Raw genomic sequence first — 18179 nt, 5'->3', positions numbered from 1 at the left:
TGAACATTTAGAAAGTTAATTCAAGAGGAAAGGACTGGATATCTAAGTTGTTTGGTGCAAAGAATTAGGAAAATATATTGGATGGGGGTAATGTGTACAGTATATTTATTTTGGAAAAAGATGGAATAGGTAGGTAAGAGCAGGCATGATCTTCACACCAAATAAACAAAACCACCATCGCACTTTTAGTCATTTACAATGAAGATATTTTCTATTCTTATTCTCAGGACGTTGGAGAAATAAATCTATAACATACTTAAAGACATGAACAGTATGGGTTTAGAAAAGCCAAGATCAAATATTTGATTTAAGACATACAGTACTGTGCAGAAGTGTATGACAGACCGCACAAGATTTACACTTAATAGAATGTGTAAAGAGATAGAAGTCGAAATTTATCTATGAAAAGCAGAAGTAAAGAGAACAGTATTTGCACAAAGGGATGAAGTAACCTTAGATGAGAAACATTTAAAATTTCCAAATAGCACTATTTAGGAACAATGTCTCATACAATTCCTTTGAGTTGGAATTTAGTGGCTCTAAAATAAGACAAGTCAAACAGTAGGCTGGTTGAATATGATCATCTTGAACAGAAATACAGTGACAAATCATGCAAAATGAAGATTATACTTAGGTCTAGTAATATCTGTGCAGTTTTATAGACATGAATTACAGTTTCATAATGAAACTTTACATAAGATAGGTTAGTAATATCTGTGCAGTTTTATAGACATGAATTACAGTTTCATAATGAAACTTTACATAAGAGATTTCTGTCAATTTGAGAAAACTGTAAAACTTTGAGAAAAACATTAGGAGTCTGATGACAGGACAGAGATAACATCATCAGAGATAGTATTATAGTCCAATGTTGAAAGGAATATGGAGATGGATTGGACGATTCCTTTGCAAAACTCATGGAAAAAAGTACAGTATGCAATATTCAAGTTAGTCTACCAAAGGCCACCAAAATAGTTGAAAGACCAACAGGCTATGAATTTAGATGAGAATTTTTTGAGCTGGGACTTGCAAGTTCCACACAAGTTCTATTCAACCAAAATTTGTACTTTTCCTAAACCCATAACATCATGTGATAGGAATACTCTAAGGCGCGCATGCGCAGATGGTTATGATATATTCATTTTAGACAAAGATTAGCTATTTAAGATGCCAGTGGATCAGCATCCTCCAATTTGTTCTTAGCTGTCATTGCTTCCAGACATGCTTCTTTATGCCACGTGTAATATTGCCCTCGTTTTTTGTGTACCTAAGAATCCCCCTATCATACAATGTTGTGGTGTTTGTATGAGTGTTGGAACAAATATTGGTGCTTAACTGATTTTATTCAGATCTTTGCCAGTTTAATGAAGACATAATATAATGAGGAGATAATCTAATTCCACAGTAAGCATCAGGATTCCATCCTGATGATTCTATTTTCCAGTGAAAATATAGAAGAGCAAAGTTGCAAAATGCGTGAATGGCTCCATCACATATTACTGTTCACAGTGTGCATGTAACTTGGTTTGTAAATTTCTAAACTACAGTAATGACTATCATACTTAGGCCTCTCACTCACAAACCTAGTTGAACTTCCTCTTTCAACAGCAAGATAAATTCAGACAGTTTCAGAATTGACCCACTGTAGCTTCTGAAAACCTAAACACTCAGATGAGTGCCTTTTCTTTCACGAGGGTGGTCCCTTAGCCTTAGACCTAACAGCTTTAAACAATGTTAAGAGAAGCTGCATTCTAGCAATGAGGCTTTCAGGTCTGCACCTTGCTTACACATCACTGTGTGAGGCCTCCAAAAAAAGCAGTGAGTTGGTAAGGACTATGAACCTAATTATCTCTATCTGGACATCGAATCTTCTTTTATTTCTCTTTCAACAGGAACTCATAATGGATTATCGAGCAAAATTACATACCAGTCCTATGCTAACACCAATGTAGTACATACAGTGCAATACAGTCATGTTAAGGGTAAAAGGCAAATAAATTTGCAATTAAGTATTAAATAGAACTATTTTTGTTCTACATTCTATAAAAATGACTGAATCTACCAAGCAAAATTAAGGAAATTTGTTAACAGTTGTTTGGGTGGTATCTAGCCAGAATTCAGTATTTGCCATGATGTAAAATCTTAGCCTAAGTGTATGTAGATCCTCCTTAGGCATCTTAGTAGAGGTCCACATCTGTCATAGCATGGGCACAGGATTTTATCCTTATCTATGCAGCAAATGTGCCACTAAATATAAAATGAAGGATAGTTTCATTCTGTTAACAAGGGGATTAAATTATTAAACTGGTGCTCAAAAATCACATTAAAGCCCTACATGAGATTTCCAGAAATGTTATGCTGTTAATCTACTGTCTAGCCATATTCTATCAAGCCAGCCTATAAACCTAATGTTCTTTGAAAGAATGAATGAACTCTGAAAGGCAGACAGGTAATGCCACACAATAACAAAACATTAAGAGGAACTTAGCGATGATAATCTCTGCAGTTATATACTACATAGTTCTCAAATTTTTCTCCATAAAATGGCAATTGTATCAATGTAGCCAGGCAGATCAACGGAAAATGTTTTTCTTACAACTTGCAAGTCACCTACTTCATTGCCCGTCATTGTTGGTTTGCACGGAAACTGGCCATACAAGGAAAGGAAAAATGTTATGAATCAAACTTAACTCCATCTCAAAGGAAGTAAACTTTTGTGAAATTCAGAAAGACGACACTGTATTCAATATGAAACTACAGATTTCAGAAAGACGACTCTTTGTCTAGTTGGGGATTCTTAGACTATGCCAAACTGTCACCCTTTAGGCTACATTCACACAGGGTGTTACAACCCCGTGGTGGATTGCTCAGCGTTTGCTTACGGAATCGTTCACACGTAACTGCGGCGTATTGCGGCGGTTTCCAATACGCTGCGGTAGCAAGAATCCCCTCGGCAACGCAGCGTTGCCGGGCGTGTCGAGATAAATACAAGTGAATGGCATCGTTCACACACAGCGGTGAACAGCCTGTTTTGAGGACAGCATGCACCATCATTGGCTGTGTGTCAGCCAATGAGAAAAGAGATTGTGCATTACCATAGCAACCCTGGCCACCTGACCTGGTCCCCGTGACTCACAGTCTCACACACTATTGCATCGCTGTCAATGTCGAGTGTTAACTATGGAGAGGTATCATTTTGATACCAATTATTCATAAGTGAAATTAAAAAGCACCCAGCAATATATACTTATATGATATGTAACTGGGAAAGAAAATTCATAAATGCATGGCATTTTTATTCATGGAAATAGCTCTTTGATTTATATATAGAACACATTTCCTTCAATAAAACTGATTATAATAAAGGCCTCACCTTAATGTTATGACAAGTTTTTGCTCTGGGCAGATGGAATCCCTCATTGAGGTGTTGATCTTCAATATGTCTACCTTGATTAGGTGTAGCAGATCATCGAAAGATTTCTTAGACTTTCTAAAATAATTAAACAAATTTCTTTGTGCTCTCTTGAAGATGGGTACAGTGTTACAAATAAACCAAAGGTATGTCTATTATCATGTAAAACTGGGTACCCAATGCCATCTTTGGTGCTGTTTGCACCGATTCAGTCTGCAATTCAACAGCCAAAACAAGCTCTTTCTTCCATGCCCGTTCTGACACTGGATGTCAGCAAAAAAGTGTGTGTGTGTGTGTGTGTATATATATATATATATTACGTATAAGGCATTACCACACGTTGGCCGCCGCGGTCAAAATCGTTTCGTGAGAACAATTACAGTGTTAAACGAGTGGTGGCCACCGCAGTTAAAAACGCCCTATGTGAACCTAGCCTTAGTCTTGTAGTAGGACCAGAAGTAAACAGCAATGGGTCAATACAGGAAATATGTCACCCTGTCACCACCATGCTTTTACTGGAGCTCTGAAACCATAATGTTTACCCTCAAGTCCAAAAGCAGTTAAAAGAGAATAGTAATTAAACATCACACAAACATCTAAGCACAAGGTTTAGATGAGAATTAATGGTCTCACACTTAGATTTCACACAAATCAGTGAAGAAAATGAACTGTTAGAGGATGACCAAGAAGCAGAGTTTAAAAATCAGTGTAAGTGGCTAGTCCTATAAATTTCAACAGTATCAATATACCTGCAAAGAACCATGGAGAGGCAACAATAAACACAGGACCAAAACAATTCAAAATCTACATGTATTACAAGTATGTAGGGGTAGATTACAGTTCAGTTGTCCAAGCCGTGTAACACCATTTTGCCCAGTCCGTAATCCCTCCGCCAAGGTAAGTAGTTCTCGCAGATCTTCTGCAGCCAGTAAAACAGCAAATATGTAGCTACAGATCCCTCAAGAATATAAGTGAATGTGTCACAAAACAATGCAGTCTACAAACAGACCAGCTGGACTTCATGAGAACTAGTATAGCCAAACAATCAACTATGCAATACTCACAAGTTCCATGGAATATACTCCCCACAGAACATCTATTTTCACATCTTTACCAAAGATAATGTCAGAACTGGACAAGGGCAAATATCTAATACATGTTCACAGAAGTTGACACATGATAGGTTGAGTAGCCTAGCCTCTGTTCAGACAAAATCATCTCATCACAATGCATATTACTGTTGAGGTATGGTTAGCAGCAAGATGTTAACAAGTAAACCAGTTTTTTTTTTTTTGAAATAAAAACTGGTTACTTTGTTCTTTTACTCAACCTAATCATCAACATTGCTTCCTTTTCCTCATCATATTTTCCATCATCATATACTAGTATTCAGCACAGTTCGTAAATGGAGCTATTCCAGCTTCAACACTCACATTAGAAAATCCAGTATACAGGGTTGTTCAAGAACATGGCCTCACATATAGACTAGGCTTTACTCGGCTCAATACCTATGGGAAGTGGATGCAACCTAATCAAACAGCAGCACTGCCTACATGTTGCTAGGCTACAGGACCAGTCTTCATGAGAAGGCTAAGCCTGAGACTTCAAAAACTTGAAAGTGAGCTAACCATACCTGAACTGAATTATCATGTTTGGGACAAGTTATCTCACAACCTTAAGGGCGGGAATACCTATACTGTGTACAATGCTAAAGAGGAGACTAAGGGTGACCCTTACCCATTACAACCCAGCATGGGATGAAATGAGTTCCTGTATTTTACCCTAAAAGATTTATAGTGCTTTGGGTAAGCTTTGCTACTCCAGCCAGGTAGCTAAAGCCCTGAACTCTAGGTTAGGTTAGGCTTGATTACTGTGAGAAGTTATGATAATAAAGGCGAAAATCCTTCATTAGCCAGACAACACTAGAGGAGGCAAGATTTTGGATGCATCCTTAGAATTGCTCTTGTGACATCTTATTGCTTCATACCTAGGTAATGCGTCTGGTGATTTATACTGCTAACACATTTCTTTTACTGTAATTAGGTAACTCATTTTGGTTCGCCTGGAAACCAAATTTTACCAAGGTAGCTACTTTCCTAAAGCTTGTAACTAGCTACTACTACTACATAGGAAGCAGGGGGCAAAACCGATTGGTCTGCACCAACAACTTGTGTTAAAATCGCATACTACCTAAAGCTTGTATACGGTTAGCGGTCAGAAAAATGTTTTACGTGTTTGGAGAAGAATTTCAACATCCCATTATTGCCAATTAATCGAACTTAGGTATGCCGAATACAATCTACAATTGAAGCCCCGTCTAAACTACGGTGGCATAAGACTGAACCCACAACAAATACCTATTCTAAACCAAAACTTGGTTTGCCGTCATTCGACGAGGAAATCCACATTCAGGTCGAAAAGCACAAAGATTCTGCAATCAGAAGCACTGAGGATCATTCACTTCCACAGGCCCGTGGCCACGAAAGTAGCCGATGAAAAATGACATAAGAGGCCTACGCAACGTACCTACACTTTGCCTGACTAAAATAATAGCTACTCTATTTGATTAGGTTTCCCACAAACGGCACGGGAATATATCCTAAATGAAATGCATTTCCCATGACCATAAAGACCTATGCCACCAAGAAACGGTTTTAAATGAAGCAGGGTACTGCTATGGCCATCCTATGTAGCCCAGAATACCGTGGTCCAAGTAGCAGGAGCAATAGTAATAGTAAGTAGCCATTCCTCAGAGCCAACCGATGGAAACAAAGAAACTCATCACGACTCTTTTTCACTCAAAGTTCGTGCCGTCTTGCCATTTGAGCAACTGTAGACCTGCATGAGATATTCATACACACCTTGGAAGATAATACACACCTGGCATGGGTAATAATACACCAAAACAACCTCCAATATGGATCCGCGAGTCACTTATACACTCTTTACACCATCACCATCCTAGACTGAACCAATCAGGAACGTAGAACGGAAACGAAAGGGTTATTTAAGGAATCTTGTCAGTTTTCACGTAATTTGTAACACATTTACAGATTCTAAATATATCATTACAATATTATTGACAATATTTTGTAATTATGCAATGAATCTTTTATAATTTGTTCATTTGTTTTGGTCAGAAATCTAGAGACTATCCACATTTTTTCCAAATTCCTTATCTATTTCTCACTGTTACCGGACTAGGCGGTTGTCGGCATTTATTTTCTATTCTGTTATTTACCTGTCCCGGTGGATTACCTGATATATTTTGTATATTCCCGTATAATATACTTTTCTTTCCATATATACACTCTACATGACAATATCCAGCCTTGGGTGAATGAGCGATCAAGCTAGTTGTTTATTGGTCCATGTTTGGTCACGTGACTGTACCGCGCACACTCATTGGTTGCCTCAACTTACTCATGCAGACGACTACCACATACTCAGGGTATACAAACATACGCACACAATTACAAACACACACGGACACTTCCAATCTTACTTCGTCCACTCTTGTCAAATAAATAACCCTTTCGACGATCAATATTGGAGAGAAGAACACTAATTTATTTCTTTAATTAGCAACAAATGGCATTTCAAGTAGTCTACGACATACCTGGAAACGACCGACGAAAGGAAAGGCGTAACTGTGTACGCCATCGAAATGTCTATTTACTATGTATGCGTTTCCGATCTTAGAACATGCACAGCTGTTGCATTTTAATACTGAAGGGGCGGTCAGATGTCATGTTTGTACGTGTATGTGACACAACAACCTTTAGCAATGAACTTCAAAACCACGTAGTCCCGTGAATTAACTGATAAAAATACCTCAACACAGACTAGCGAGGCATTAAACATGAACGTACTTGTCATCTTATCAATTGCTGTTTACGTACATGCACATTTACACACGTTTGCACTCGGTCTCGCCCTACACTAGTCTCTCTCTCTCTCTCTCTCTCTCTCTCTCTCTCTCTCTCTCTCTCTCTCTCTCTCTCTCGCTTCGTTCTTACTCACTTCTTCTGAGGTGTGGAGGATAAAGGTGCCAGACACTTATCTTTAGGCAACAAAAGCAGAAAGTAAGAGGAAAACGCCTTTGTCTTCCTTTCCTTGTTTGTTTTTCTTCAGTAAGTCTGGTATTCAGTAGGCAATTCATAAGTGATCTTTATTGTGACAGGGTCTTTTACAGTACATGTAATAAATGGCCATGTTTGTATCACTCGTCTGTTTGTTGACAATTTATGGAAATGGCTCAAGCAATAACTTTCACGAAGACGTACGATATATGTGTGCGTGTGTGTAATGTAAAGACTACACACACGCGCGCGCACACACACACACACGCCCGCACACATACACACACGCACACACACACACACACACACAACCCGGCGTCGATTGCATGCCGCATTTCTCTGCTGCTCCTCGGGCATAAAGTGAGTTACATGACTTAAAATAATTGTATTTCATTTCCGGAGTGGCAGGTAAATGATGGCGGCCGATTTGCTGCGAAATTATGTTGCTGGTGCATTGTTCCCGGATGCTAGGAGTGGGCCAGGTGAGTTGAAGGACATGATAACCATACAAATAAGCGGAGCATCTTGGGTACCTTTTCATTCCTGTTTAAGACCAGGACGCTGGCAAAGCGTTGAAGAAATGTCTGTTTATGAAGATTATTACTGGAAAGAAAACTAGACGGAAACAGTTGCCAATAACGAAGATAACGAGAGCGATGGCAGAAAACTCTACATTCTAGAAGTGAATCACCTAACAGGTTGTATTGTTGACATTGTAATTAGGTACTGTTGTAAATGTTCCTCCTGCTCAGACTTTTCCTTACACACCAACCAACACTTTCGGGTCACAATGAGGCCCGAAGCCGATGGCTCGAGTGAGTTGCATACGCTTGCTTGCGAAACGAGCGTGTATGACCCGTCACGAATGTAGCGAAGGCGGGGAACGGGTGCCAAGGTGGCGTAGGAGAGGTGGGAGATCTATTTTTGTCTTATTGGAATATGTAAAGGGGCTTTAATTTGGCCTACAGTATTGGTGACAACAATGGTTAGCCCCTGGAAATGGTAGTCTACTTGTATTGGCCCCATGCTTTCATTATTATCACTATGTATATTACCGCAGTAAATCCATTAATACATGAATATAAGTGATGTGTTGGTTACTGTGAGCGTCTGCACTGTATAGTATATATGACCCTTCAGTTAATTTACATCTTTACGTCATTTTGAACTTCTTTAATTCAAGGTTCTGAGATTTACGCCAAGGAGTTGTTTTCAAGTGACTGTTAGCATAATCGGGTCAATAAGGAATCAAAGCAATCATTTTTTTATTTCTGGCTGTAAATAGGAGATCTCGTTGACATCTTAATTCTTGACAAATATTTGCAGTATCATTCAACATGTGCGCCTTCTCCCACACGTCAAGCTAATAAAAGTCCAATCATTTTCAGAGGAAGTTTTGACAAAACTGACCCATTAGAAGATAAATTGTTGACAAATGCACGTGAAGACAGCAAACCAACCAAGAAGCAGACTAACAAAACAAATAGATCTGTGCTTACACGATACGACTGCAGTTCGTGCAACGGACCTAAAATGCAGACAAGGGTGAATGCCAGACAGGCAGTTTTGCTTGTCGTTGGAGAAGGTTCCTGGCGCCCATTCTGAGCCTCTCATTCAGAGACCACGACGATTGTTCGTCGTAGTTGCGTGTATTTATTTTTTTTCTATTTCACTGAAAATGCCGAGTCACGCTTGTTGTGTTTGTAGTGTTGGGTGAGGGAGGACCCTCGTAAAAGAATGCCTAATACGACGGTTCGAGTAGAAATGGTACTACTAGTTAGATAACGATGGTAATACTGCTGATAGTGAAAGTTGTGGTAGTGGTAGCAGTAAATGCATTAATGGCAGTGGAAACGGTAGTACGTAAAGTATAGTAGTAGTAAAAAGCTATGCTAGCGACGATAGTAATATAGTAACAGCTGTCATTCTTGTTTTAGCGAGTGGTTTTGTCTAGTGCTATAGCAGTCAACTCGAGAAACATGAATTTAACATCTATGTGATGAGACATGGGGGCGAAACTCGCTTTGAAGGACATTTTGTAAAACTGACGTTTCTGAAATATCTGTGAATGAATGAATGAAGAGAGAGTGGTTCAGTCGCTCATTGCCTTTGACTGTGATGAGATGCCAAGTTATGCCGTCTAGCACACACACTTCTCGAACTTCTTTCGTCAACGCTGGCACCCCTCTCTGACCTTAGTCTCCAGAGACCTCGGTCTAGGAATTGTTTCATCCAAATAATTTATTTGGATCGCACATCATGGAGGATAAAAAAAAAAGTGGGACAGAAGTCCTCCAGGTAGATCTAGGGTACTTATCCGCGGCGGCCTAGAATATGGCAGTTGCGGTTTTTCTATGCAGTTTTACCTCCTGAACAAGAATTTTAAGTAATATTTATTCGGACGACTGTAATTAACCCCTCCAGGGGCCAGTACTAAACACGGCGAAATACATTGGACGCCCCAATCCCTAGTGGATGTCGTATCCGCGGTTACGTTCCATGCCGTCCGTGCGGACTGCTTCAGTAGAAATACCGTCCTCCAGCATATATCTCTCGGTTGTCACTTATTCTTTTACCATGGCCTATCGGATAGATAGGCATGGTATACTACAATTCAGGCCGAAGGCTAAGCGCTAAGACCGATGAAGTCATTCAGCGTTGGAGAAAAATTGAGAGTAAAATGGTTAAAAGGTGTAATAGGAGGAAGACCTCGCAGTTGCACCATTAGACATTGTTAGAAGAGGGTGGAAAATAGTGTGAAAGAAAGAATATGAATGGAGGCACGGTAAAAGCAATGAAAGGGGTTTCAGCTAGGGGCTGAAGGAACATTGTCAAAGAACCATGTGGACTATCGAACGAAGTCTCGTCACGGCAGGAAATGCCAAGTCTCATAGCATACCTGTGAAGTTTAATTAAATGGTGATGGGTTACAATAGAGCCGAAGAGCCAACAAGGTAAATGAGTGACTACGTATACAGGATGAGCCGAGGTGGTCAGTTGGTTCCGTTACGTCATTTCCAAGAAATGTTGTAGGGAAAGAAGGCGAGGTTTTGGCACAGAGTTCATATTAAATATGAAATAAAAGACACTAAGTATAGTAGTACCAATCTATGGTGAGGGTTTTGTTGGGTCGAAAGTCATTTACGTGCGTTGCCAAACTTCCATTCTAAGGAAAATTTTATAGACTATAGGTCGTTGTTATATACCAAAACTGAAGGGAATTACTCTGAAATATTTGCTAAACATGGTTTTTATGTATACAGTTGTTAATGATCAACATTCTTAAGTTTTTCAACATCATATTTGAGAAACGTGGCAAACATGTTGCCACATCTACAATCTCGATTCTCAGGTCAAGTATCGAAATCTGTATCTGTCAGTCAAGAACAATATACCCTTCGTTAATCTCTTAAGAGTGGTCAAATCTTATAAGATGGGGGGTCCTTTATGGTGAATGTAAGGATTAGCGGATGTAAATATAGTTGGCGCTCAAACACGTGTGTGTTTGTGTGTGATTAAATGCTTAAAAGATGTCAGTTATCTGAACTTTTCTATAAATTGAGAAATTTGAATATGAAATAGTTTTATTTTTTCATCTTTGATGTTGATTTTTTTTCCTTTTGTAGAACGTTCCAAGACAACAGTCAACTGAATTTGAAAAAATACTTTATTTGAAACATGCTGTCAGCCCAGTGCGCGCGTGCACACACTCCACAACTTTCACACACACACACACACACACACACATATATATATATATATATATATAGTATATATATATATATATAGATATCTATATATATATATATATATATATATATATATATATATTGATATAACGAATACCACGGGAAATGATAGTCAGGAATCCAAGCGCTTTCGTCTTTATTCAGACATCGTCAAGGAGCTACTAAAGTACAATCGGAGAGGAAGGCCTCAGGTACAAACAAGATCAGGAATACCAGATGGTTAATTATCAAAATAAAGGTTAAAATTAAAAGGGATAATCCAGGATTATCGGATAATTATCAAAAGGGTAAAAATTAACCATCTGGTATTCCTGATCTTGTTTGTACCTGAGGCCTTCCTCTCCGATTGTACTTTAGTAGCTCCTTGACGATGTCTGAATAAAGACGAAAGCGCTTGGATTCCTGACTATCATTTCCCGTGGTATTCGCTTATTTATGAAGTCACGTGCATCTACTGTGATTTTTTAAAATATATATATATATATATATATATATATATATATATATATGTGTGTGTGTGTGTGTGTGTGTGGTTGGGGTTGGGGGGGGGAAAGGTTGTGGAGTGTGTGCACGCACGCACTGGGCTGACAGCATGTTTCAAACACACACACACACACACACATATATATATATATATATATATATATATATATATATATATATATATATATATATATAATATATATATATATATGTGTGTGTGTGTGTGTGTGTGTGTGTGTATGTATGTGTGTGTGTGTGTGTGTGTGTAAGTACGTAATACAACAATGCCCTCTTGACTTCTCAAAATCTTCGAACTTTTTGGATGCCATCAGTGCACCTCATCCGGTGCACTGTGGACATTGTCAAGGTTCTTTTTTATTTATTTAATTATATTTTACAGCGTTCCTTCGGCTCCTAGTTGCAACCCATGTCATTCCTTTTACCGTACTTCCGTTCATATGTCCTTTAACAGCTGTTTCATAGTGCAACTATGAAGTCTTCCTCCTGTTACACCCCTCAAACCTTTTGTACTCTTTGTTTCTCTTTCAGCGCTGAATGACCTCATAGGTCTCAGCGATTGGCTTTATCTTCCGATGTCAATATTGTGGCAGTTTTATGCCGTAGTTAAAATCTGAGTGGGACAGTGATGGTTGGAGCCGAGTTATAGAAATAAACCGATCAGTGAATTTTTGTCCGAAACTTCAACATTTGTAATTAATCCAGTTATATATATATTTTAAAGTGTAATTTAATTAGCAAAACATTATACAATAAAAGTATAAGTAAAATCAAGTCCTTCTGGTCAGCCCTATGAGAGCTGATAATCAGCTCATTGTCCTGGTAAAACTATTTCATAATAATAATAATAATCTCTAATCATAATTTCCTAGTGGGTCTTTCTTGTCCTCCCCGGAGTGACAGTAGGGAATCTTGGAATTTTGAAGGCTTCTGGAAATTCCAGAGGCTTATGGGGCTTCCGAAGGCTTCAAGGCTATCTGCAGGCTCTGAAGCCTTTGGATTTTTTTTTTTTTTTTTTTTTTTTTTTTTGCACATTATTAAAGAACACTTTTATGGAGAAGAAATCGGAGACGAAAGCTTCGAAGATTTCTTTGGGAGAAACCCGCGTTCTTGGAGATGCATTCTGGAGGCTTGTGGGGCTTCAGAAAACTTTAGGCTCTGGAGCCTTTTGATTTTTTTTTATTTATTTAGTTTTTTTTTTTAATGGCGTGGGAATATGATTTGGTCCTACCCGGAGACGAAAGTTTGAAAGATTTTTTTTTTTTTTTTTTTTTGAAACAGATCGGCCTTGTAGTTACGTTACAATTTTGTTTCGACCCAAAGTTGCAATATTTACAAAAAGTTCTTCCATTATAGACTCTAAGGGCTGTACTATAATTAAGTACCGAGTGTAGACCATGCTATACCGGTGCAACCTCGCGCGGTGCATTGTTGGCATTATTTAAGGTTCCCTGCAGCGTCCCTTCGGCCTTTAGCTTCAAACCCTTTCATTCCATAGTGCAACTGCGAGGTTCTCCTCCTGCCCTGAATGACTTCATAGGTCTCAGGTCTTGGCCTTTGGCCTGAATTTCATATTACATAATTCCCTTTGCACACATTCTGCTGTCTTCTCTCCCCCTGGTTTTATTTTACCGTAAAAATATTACTCCTATTCACATTTACGCTTAATTTTCCTTCACGCAATGCCTAAATAGCCTTATAGGCCTCAGGGTTTGGCCTTACATTCCATTAACCAGTGCAAGTGACAATGCGTCAACAAGGACTAGAACAATTTAAACTGATCAAGGAAACCAAGGCCTACAGAGAACGTAACCTAACCCGAGCGACCTGCTTTATGATCCGTGGCCGAGGAAGACAACGTATAAAGTTTCCCAATTTCTATTGGAATAAGTAAATCTGGAATGTGAGTGATGGATTATAAAAAAAATTTTGGAGGGTATACCAGCATGTCATTTGATGTCTATGTAAAAAAAAAAAAAAACGTAGCGTAGCCAGTTTATTTACCTGCTTAGATCGTCTTTTGGTCCGAGGCTTTGTTCAAGTTACGTTCTCGGGCGATTACGCAGAGGAGAACACCTCGGACCAAGCAGCTTAATTTCGGAAGTTCCTCCACGAATGTTTTCTTTGTGTTTGTGGCTTTATTTAAGCAGGCGTTCCCGGGCGTCTGTTTCACGGGCCAATTGACGATTTGTGGTGACCATACTTTTTACAGAGGGATTAGTGATTGGTGAGTTGCCCTGCGATGTTTACATCAGATTCTTATTCCTCTTCTTCTTCTCTTCACAGAAAGAATTCGTTGTTTGTTTATGGGACATTTTACTCTGTATAGTTTCGTGTGTCGAGAGTTCCGATATGTTTATTTTATGACGCTTTGTATGCATTCGTTCTTTATACATCTTTAGTGACATACCCGAAGTAGAGCGTATGAGGTGTAAAACGACATTTGTAACCTACTGTATATGAATATAAATATGTCACGGTGAATGTGATAAAATTCATATATATATATATATATATATATATATATATATATATATATATATGTAGGTGTATAATGTTAGTGTGTATAACTGAATCACGAAACTATGGAACGTGATATATCTAAAGACAAAATCCACGAAGGAAAGCCAAGAGAGGTGGAGTTCTGCAAGGCCTTTCGACTTCTTGTCCTTTACTTAGCAGACTGAAGAAATATAAGAATAAATTTACAAAGAAAGCTCGTATAAATGGCAGATGAGCATTTCAAAGGAAAAAGTATCTAGTAGCTGGAATCAAACACAATTGAAGAATTGGTAGACCTACCAAAACCGGGCTAAATATTCAAGAGGTTTTACAAAGGATTAGGGCCAACAGCTCAGAAGCAGGGACAAGACAATTAAAAGATTATACGAGAGTAGTGACTGACCTACAAAAAATGTTAAAAGTACAATCCGTTAATACTTCAATTGGTAAACAATAACAATTTTTGCAAGGTGAACAGAACAGCTACATAGAAAGTATATAAGCGGCAACTAACTTGTAATTAAATCAGTGATTTTATCTTCTAGGTCATTCTTGAACATTTTACTAATACAGGGGTCAAAATAGCACATCCCAGTGGTAAAATTAAAATTACAACTGCAAGTAAGCTGCATAATAGCGGATTCAAAAAGATTCCGTGAAGAGAAATCTTTCGATTTGGCAATCACTGAACCTTCAGAATTAATGAATATAGCATTGGATGTTTACCCAGTTTTGACAGGAAACTTATGCTGTTTAATTCGTACTTCTAAATCCTTGCTAAATTGGCCGATATGAAAAGAGGGGCAGTCCAAACATGGAATTTTATATATTTTGTTGTTGTTGTTCTCCTTAGGGCTATTTTTCATCAACATTCCTTTTAGTGTGTTATTATAGGAAAAAACGAGGTAGACATTAAAAGATTTCAACAACGATTTTATGTTTTCAAAACCACTAACATAAATAAGGCAAGCTAACAATGTTCTTAGCAGTTTCTTTCTCCATGTTATTTTCACCATAAAACTTTTTGTGGGGTTGGTTATAACAAAATTATCTAGTATACGTGAAGGATGACATAAATCTGTCTGTATTTTTCTTATGTATTCGATTTCTTGATCGAAGCATTGGGGACCGACTCCTCTCAAACTTGTATACGGAATTCTTTGGAAAACGACATTTACCTAGTATCATTTATACTCCTTTAAAGTGGTATACGTAGATATGTTGGTGATATTTTAACTGTTTTGCTTGCTGGTATTGATGTAAATGATGCACTCTCTATTTTGTACCATCCATTAATTTTACTTTAGTATTAGAAAAAGACAATTGCCTCGCTTTCATAGATGATTTAATACACAGAGAACCATTTCAATGCAGGTTCAGTATTTATAGGAACCAACCAACAACTTATGTCCATTTCTATTCAGGCCCATCACCTTAATTCCAAAATGTACATTTTTTCTTTTTTGTTTTAACTACCATTGCCCATTGTCAGTCTGCAACATTTGGATCAAGAAATCGAATACATAAAAAAAAGGGTGGGTGGGATGCAGATTTATGTTATCCCTCACATATACTAGCTATTCGTTATAGTAAAGCCCACAAAAAGTTTTATGGTGAAAATAACATGGAGAAGGAAACCCTTAAGAACAGTCTTAGCTTGCCATATTTATTTTAGTGGTTTTGAAAACAAAATCATTGTTAAAATCTTTTAATGGCAACCTCGTTTTTCCTATAATAACACACTAAAAGGAATGTTGATGAAAAATAGCCCTAAGGAGAACAACAACATAATATATAAAATTCCATGTTTGGACAGCCCCTCTTTTCATATCGGCCAATTTAGCAAGGATTTAGAAGTACGAATTAAACAGCATAAGTAACCGGTCAAAACTGGGCAAACATCCAATGCTATACTCATTCATGTAAGTGCAAACTCCCACAGCATAAATTAGGCTGAGGGTTCAGTGATTGCCAGATCGAAAGGTTTCCCTTCACGGAATCTTTTAGAATCCACTATTATACAGCTTACTCCCAGTTGTAATTTTAATCTTAGCACTGTGATGTACTATTTGGACCCCTGTATTAGTAAAATGTCCAAGAATGATCCAATTGATAACTTGATTACAAATTCTTAAACTTTTATATATTTTCACCTTGCAAAAATTATCATTTTTACCAAATGGAGAATTAATGGGTTGAACTTTTAACATCTTTTTGGTGGTCAGTCACTATTCTTGTATAATCTTTTGATTGTCTTGTCCCTGCTTTTGAGCTGCTGGGCCCAATCTTTTGTAAAACCTCTTGAATATTTAGCCCTGTTTTGGTAGGTCTACTAATTCTTCAATTGTGTTTGATTCCAGGTATATACATTTTCATTTGCAATCCCCATCTGCCATTTATATGAACTTTCTTTATAAATTTAGTCTTACATTTTTTCAGCCTGCTCAGTAAAGGACAAGAAGTCAAAACATCGTTTCTCTTTCCTTCATGGAAGTTTAATAGATATATATATATATATATATATATATATATATTAGTATATATATATATATATATATATATATATATATATATATAGTATGTATATATAGATATATATTATATATATATATATATATATATATATATATATAGCAATATAAACATATATATCTATATATATATATATATATATATATATATATATATATATATATATATATGATTTATATATATGTATGTATATATATATATATATATATATATATATATATATATATGCATCTATATATATTATATATATATATATATATATATATATATATATATATATATATATATGCATATATAATATACATATATAATATACACATATAATTAAAGTGAACACTTGTATTTGTGTACATTCATGCGCTATAGAAATCGGATCCAATTGAGCGATCTAGGCAAGATTTGGAAAGTGGCCATCATTTGACCCAACTTGGATAATAGGGTAGGTTTCAAACCCCTTGCTCCTTCCCTTTTCCCCATCCCCCATCCCCTTTCCACTTCCCTATGTAACTAATGTGACAAACTGAACGGGTTATCATACAAAATTTCATGGACTCTATACCATAAAAATTTCATATTGAAATTTCTATGGTTTGCGTTTAGAGGTTTAGTAAGGGCGTGTTTTTGGGGTTAGTGAGGTTGTGTGTTTAGGTTTAGAGGTGATGTGATTAGGATTAAAAGGCGATGTGTTTGGATTTAGTGGGATGTTTTTAAATTTTTCATGGGTTATGCTTAGGCTTAGTGGGGGTGTTTCATTTTTTTATTTAAATGCGGGCATGTGTTTAGGTTAAGTATGGGTGTTTTATTTAAGTGTGGGCATGAGTCTAGAATTAGTGTGGGTGTTTTATTTGAAAGTTGGCGTGTGTCTTAATTTACTGTGGGTCTTTTAAGTATGGGTGTGTGTTTAGGTTTAGTGGGGTATAAATAGTTTAGTCCACACAGTAATACGTGAATAAAAGGGACAGTCAGTGCAGTGATACCAGAATAAAAAGGACATTTAACGCAGTAATACCTGTAAAAAGGGGCAGTGAACTCAGTAATACCTCAATGAAATGGACAGTCAACACGGTAATACCTGAAGAAAAGAGACAGTCAGCACAGTAATACCTGAATAAAATGGAAAGTCAACACAGTAATACCTGAATAAAAGGGACAGTCAGCACAGTAATACCTGAATAAAAGGGACAGTCAACACAGTAATACCTGAATAAAAGGGACGGTCAGCACAGTAATACCTGATAAAAGGGACAGTCAGCATAGTAATACCTGAATGAGAGGGACAGTCAGCACAGTAATACCTTAATAAAATGGACAGTCAGCACAGTAATACCTGAATAGAAGGGACAGTCAGCACAGTGATACCTGAATAGAAGGGACAGTCAGCACAGTGATACCTGAATAGAA

General features: G+C 37.4%; 1 protein-coding gene across 1 annotated transcript in view; it reads right to left on the bottom strand.

Moving 5' to 3' along the window:
- Nucleotides 1–6385, bottom strand: part of LOC135215758 (protein capicua homolog) — a 185338-nt gene extending 178953 nt beyond the window's left edge. Inside the window, 1 exon segment of the mRNA XM_064250715.1 lies at nucleotides 6293–6385. The gene's annotated coding sequence lies outside the window, so the exon portion shown is untranslated.
- Between the last annotated feature and the right edge of the window lie 11794 nt (nucleotides 6386–18179).

Source organism: Macrobrachium nipponense, chromosome 19 (genome assembly GCF_015104395.2).
Source record: "Macrobrachium nipponense isolate FS-2020 chromosome 19, ASM1510439v2, whole genome shotgun sequence".
NCBI lineage: Eukaryota > Metazoa > Arthropoda > Malacostraca > Decapoda > Palaemonidae > Macrobrachium > Macrobrachium nipponense.
Note: the sequence above shows the minus strand (reverse complement) of the source record. Positions and strands in the feature narration are given on the sequence as shown.